This window comes from Lactuca serriola, chromosome 7 (assembly GCF_051521515.1).
Source record: "Lactuca serriola cultivar US96UC23 chromosome 7, Lser_US96UC23_V15, whole genome shotgun sequence".
NCBI classification, from domain to species: Eukaryota; Viridiplantae; Streptophyta; class Magnoliopsida; order Asterales; family Asteraceae; genus Lactuca; species Lactuca serriola.
This window is the reverse complement of record NC_136414.1, coordinates 117521116-117527256: the sequence shown is the minus strand read 5'-3', so window position 1 is coordinate 117527256 and position 6141 is coordinate 117521116. Positions and strand designations below refer to the sequence as shown.

Genomic DNA, 6141 nt, shown 5'->3' with positions numbered 1-6141 from the left:
CCTTAGGCTAGGTCTCTTGTGATAGGTGTTTAGGGACGTAAAGTGAGGATAACGGGAATGGGTAACCATGGTTATTGTTGATTGATAAATTTAATAAGTTTATTATTAATGTGGGTTGAAAACCCTATATGCTCACTAGGCTCCCAAGCCTGACCCACTCAACTTTTTATATTACAGGTAGTGGACGCCGAGCATAGTCGGATGATGATGAGACATTTTTGGATTATAGGACAATAGTTGTAAATAACTATTGTAAGGCTTATAATGTATTGTTTATGCTTTTGATCTGTATCGGAACATGACATCCTGAGGTTTTGATATAAAATGAAAATATACATTTCTTAAAGGAAGGTTTTGATAAACTTCTATCATGTTTTGTTTTGGGGACCAATTCTGCAACATCTTTTAAAAAGATTACTCTGATTTTGTTTTAAAAGCATAAATTAAATCAGTCTTTTCTGGCCGAGAAATTAGGGGATGTATCACCATGAGCATGCTTACAAGCATTTAGATGAAGTCAATGACATTGCACACTATTTCAATATCCCAAATGTTCCAAAGAGACCGTGTTGTTAAGGATGCTTCCCGTTACTTTTAAAGGAGCTGCAAGATATTGGTTGAAAGCACTTCCACCCGGTGCAATTACTACTTGGCCACGGATGCGTGAGCAATTCTTGGAACAATTCTGCCCACTATCAAAAATATCTAAACTCAAAAAGGCAATAGCCAACTTTGAGCAATTCCAGGTGAATCACTTTATGAGGCATGAGAGCGTTATAAAGGGATGCTAAGGAATTGTCTTCAAAATGACCTCAACATAGAATAAGAAGTATCCATCTTTTATGATGCGGTGAATGTCATGACAAGGAAACTCCTTGATTTTCAAGGACCACTTACTAAGAAAAATTCGGATGAAGTGAAGGAGTTGATTGAAGAATTTTCAAAGCATTCTCATGAGTACCACAATCCAAGAAATGAAGGAGAAAAAGGAATTGGGGGAGGAAATTCTGAAGACATGGCTGCTGTACTAGCTATGCTTGACACCATGGACAGAAGAATGACCAAGATGGACCAGTTAATTCATGCTATTAGAGTTGGATGTGAAAGATGAAATGGTCCACGCTTGACAAAAGAATGCCACTTGGATGAACATGGAAATAAAAAGGCTCAAGTTTGCAATTCTAGTGGGGATAAATATGATGAAGATTGGAGAAGACCCAAGAAGGAGTGGTTGCCATATGAAGACTACAAGAAGCAAAAAGAAGAAAAATATAGGCAGACAGGTCGAGGCTTCTACCAAAAGGAACCACCACCAGCCTAAAAGAAAGTTGACTTAGAGAACATGTTAGCTCGTTTTATGGAGGCTTCTGAAAAAAGACATGATGAAACGGATGCAGTGATAAGGGAACATCAGAATATCTTGAAGGAACAACAAGTTTTGCTAAGATATCACCAAGCATCGATCCATAATGTTAAAGTCCAACTAGGTCAACTAACTACTCTCGTATAAGATAAGTTATCTCTAAAAATCCCCGAGAAAGACCTCATTCGCAAGTCATGATGATTGAAACTGAAGAAGAGGCTATTTCTGAGTTCTTAGAAGCACTAGAAGTGGTGCCACGACCTTCCGAACCAAATCCGAGAAAGTCAAAAATCGAAGAAAAAATTTCTGCTGAAACACCAAACTCACGACATGAGCCTTCAAGGCGCACGATGTGGGTCGAGTTTGAATAGAAAAATGCAGCAAAAGTTTCGGCTTATCGTCCTCCTTTATCTTTTCGTCCCAAGCTAATAGTCATCCACTGGAACAGGAGCATTTGGAACTTATGAAGCAAGTAAAGGATATTCCAATAAATACTCATTTTATTGAATCGTTATCTAAAATTCCCGAATATGCACGGTTCTTACAAGACTTGATAGATACTCGTCGGCATTTGAAGAAAAATTCCAAGGTAGTTCTTAGTGAGCAGAGTTCAAAGGTTGTATTGGGGGAGTTACCAAAGAAGATGAAAGATCCTGGACACCTCACTCTTCCGTGTGAATTTGGGAATAATTTGAAGACTTATGTTTTAGCCGATTCTGGGGCTAGCATAAATTTAATGCCATTTTCATTTTATCAAAAAATCAATATTCCGAAGTTGAAGGCTACAAGAATGACCATTCACATGGCAAACCGCTTAGTGACACATCCTAGGGGCATTGTGGAAGACATCTTAGTAAATATTGAGAATTTTGTTTTTCCAATTGATTTTGTGGTTATGGAGATGAAAGAAGATCATGATGTTCCAATCATCTTGGGTTGGCCTTTACTTAACACTACTGGTGCCTTGGTTGATATTCACGAATCTAAGCTTACCTTGAGAGTAGGAGATAATGAAGCTACTTTTGGAATAGAGGATGGTTTCCAAGGAAGTGATGTTCAAGGTGAAGTTTTTAATATTGATAAAGAAGAAGATGAACTTGAAGAATTGCTTATGGAAGAAGAAGTAAAGACAATTCAACAAGTCAAAAATACCAAACCAAGAGCATCTGTTCCATTGGTGTTTGAAGTAATTGCTTATACAAATCCAACTTCTTGGTTGAGTGAGGAAAGCAAATATTTATCAAGTGACGAGGACGAGGCTACTTCTAAGGAAACGAGTTTAGCTGTGGATGAAAAGATGGTTCCCGTAGAGCAAAGAAATGAAGAATTGGAGAGTAAAGGGATCATATGCAAGCTTGAAGTAAATGAGGTGAAGGCTAAAAAAGAAAACTCCAGAAAGGCATATATTCGACGAGTTCAAGTGTATAAAAGAAGATGGAAGGAGCAGAAAATTCAAATGGTGATGGACACTTCGGATAATTCAACGTGAGGCAGCATAGAGTCCGGCTCATGACTCCAACAAAAAGAAGTGCTTCTCGGGAGGCAACTCGAGCTCGGTTTGAATTTTCTTTTCGTTTATGCCTTTTTTTTAGTATTTTTAGTATAATTGATCACCTAATCATCTAATAATCTAATGAATGGTAAAAATCAAGTGTGGTGTACTTTAAATTTAAGTGGTAAAACAAAATAAGGGTTTTTAAAATAAATTAGAATTGTTAATTAGGCTGAGTTTTACGTCCAGATAAGACTCACGACGTGAATCCTTATTGTAATACGGGGTGAGTCTGATTTATGTGATCTAATTTTTTATGGCCCAACTTGAATTCAAATCGAATTGGCCCAAATATGTTAGCCCACACTGGACTCACGACGTGAGCCATAAAAGCTCTTTACGTGAACTTTAAACTCACGGGACCACAACTTAAACAAATCAGAAACACTTTGACCACCACTTTACCCCAACTCACGAAGTGAATACGGTTCCTAGTCCCCCCACTCTTGATTTTGGAAATTTCTCCCAACCTCAACCTTTTTGCTTACTTAACAATTGCTAAAGGTAACATTTCATGTTTTAATCCTTTATTTTATCTAGTTTAACACATTTAGGGGCTAGGGTTTATGTTATATGTTGAAAAGTACAAATTACCTATGATTTTTCCCGAATTTGATCATGCATGCCCCTTAAACGTGATTGAAATTGTTGTTATATAAAACCCTTAGCGGTTATTGCCTTGATTTGTTGGAATATGGTTCAATTTTGGGTATTGATGCAGCCTGCCTTCGCACCCAGTTCACGACGTGAGTCCTCAAGGCTCACGACGTGAATACTGGATTCCAAAAATATTTCATTTTTTTTAAATATTAAATGGTTGTATGTTTTTGGTTTTGTTTTGGCAGAAAAATGGCACCAAGGTGTGAGGTTCAAGATGACCAAGGCGAGGTTGCTAATTTACACCCATTTTATGTGTTTCCGACAAACATATCTCGGGATGTCCTTACTAGATACACCAACAGATTGGGGTGGCTTCACAACCGATAATTTGTTGTAGCTCCAACTGTTAATTGGCACAAACATAGGTAGGTTGGACTCCTTGACTAGTTAAACCCATTTCTTACTAAAACTTTTGTGGGAAATGAGATTTCTTTCATATGCAAGGGCTGAAGCAACTTATTTTCCATTCAAGAAAAACTATATAAGGAGCTTTGTGTGGAGTTATTCTCTACCATGACTTTTCAAGACAATGTTCAAGACCTGAACTTTCCGCATGCATTGGTTTTCTGGTTGGAAGGAGAGTATCGGGAGTGTAGCTTGGTGGAGTTTGCTTGGAGAATGGGCTTATATGAGCCCAATGAAGCCATGACTCCCGGTTTTTCTGCATTCTTGTGAGAGGTTGTCTGTACTTATTCCGGGGGAATGTCGGGACACGAGTTTTGGAACCATATTGCTTCGGGTATTTTCAACTCTGGTGTGTCACCGGAAAGTAACATCAAATCACCCATCCATGTGTCACACCCCGAAACCATGATGGCGGAAGCGTTCCGGGGTGGAGGACGTCATGTGTAGTACCACAACATTTGTATAGCAAGCATAGTAAACACAACCAAACATTGAATACAATCATAAAAAGTGTTTACATCGGTTTGAAACTTGATTTAAATACATCTAAAGTATGCAAAATATAGAAAAAATGACTCTTATTGCTCCGGATCCTCTAATCCAAGAAGTACCTGTCTACTGATTCCCTGAGAATACAAGCAGTTTGAAAAATATCAGCATAAAACTGGTGAGTTCATAAGCATTTAGTTTTGGTGGAAAAATGTTCCTTGAATCCTTTTGTAAAGTGTTCCTCAAGAAAATCCTATATTTTCTTATGAAAAGTGTGTTTGAAAACCCATTCATTCCATGACTTCCAGGTTCGTACAGAACATGTATAATCCAATGAGTCCCAGAATGAATATGAATATCCGTTGGTTGTAAAATAATCCGTTTTGAATAGCCGGTTTATCCCGGGAAAATCCTATATTTTCCCTTAAGGTTGAAGGCTGAATATCCGTTTTAAACTGATGTTTGCAAGTATCTACCATACTCGTGTATATAAAAGCAATTTTCTTTTAAAAAAAACCATGGTTACACCCAGAGAAGTATATTAGTCTTAAAAACTAAATAAAAGAAAACCATGATGAACTAAGTCCTGAAGATATTATTGGTAATACCCTCTAGTAATTAAATCGGTTATTACGTTGAGGTTAGTTCACTTGATTCATTATTACAAAAGTAAATATCTGTTATCTAGGTTTTGAGTTTTATAACCATAGCTGACTGGATATAGCCCGCAACGGCCTGTATCCTTAATGAATTTGTCACCCGCAGACCTGTCGGTCTGGCTGTAGCTAGCAGCGAGGTGCGGGGTTGTCAGTCCCGTATAGATCTATACACAACAGTCATGCTCTCCCTACAAGAGACTCTGGTCACAAATGCTAGTCCTACACTCTGATTATGTGGGAGTGTTTCCAAGGACATGTCTCAAACTTAGCCTAAAAAATTTACAAGTAATAATACAAAAAATCTTGTTTATGATTTGCATGAATCCTTTATAAAATAATACACTTTACTACAAGATTCACAAATTCATTGTTCTAGTTTTGAAAACTGTTTCTACGTGTTGATTTCTTAATCGGTTGGCAAAAACTATTTTCCATGTTTAAAAGCATACTGAAAATATAATTATCTTAAACAAAATAATATATTTGAGCACAAGTTTCCTTGTACTTTTGCTTGTATCCCCCCTGAAAACATGAAAACCTCGGAAAAATGTAGGGGTATGAACTCACCAGTTTTATGCTGATATTTTTCAAAACTGCTTGTATTCTCAGGGAATCAGTAGACAGGTACTTCTTGGATAAGAGGAGCCGGAGCAATAAGAGTCATGTTTTTCTATATTTTACATACCTTAGATGTATTTAAATCAAGTTTCAAGCCGATGTAAACACTTTTTATGATTGTATTCAATGTTTGGTTGTGTTTACTATGCTTGCTATACAAATGTTGTGGTACTACACATGATGTCCTCCACTCCGGAACGTTTTCGCCATCACGGTTTCGGGGTGTGACAGATTAGTATCAGAGCCCTTGTTTATAGCGAACTAAGTATACCGAACCTTAAATGGTATACAACTATATATATTAAGGGGCCTAAGTGCTCTAAACTAAAAAGTATACTTTAAAAAATACAAGTATTTTTATATAAGTATACCCGAGTATCAGAATCCGTGTCGTA

The 6141-nt window shown here is 37.2% G+C and overlaps 1 non-coding gene across 1 annotated transcript; it reads right to left on the bottom strand.

Moving 5' to 3' along the window:
• Positions 1-707: 707 nt before the first annotated feature.
• Positions 708-813, bottom strand: LOC145065191 (small nucleolar RNA R71). Its single transcript, XR_013688337.1, has one exon. It is a non-coding gene; the product is annotated as a small nucleolar RNA R71 (small nucleolar RNA).
• Between the last annotated feature and the right edge of the window lie 5328 nt (positions 814-6141).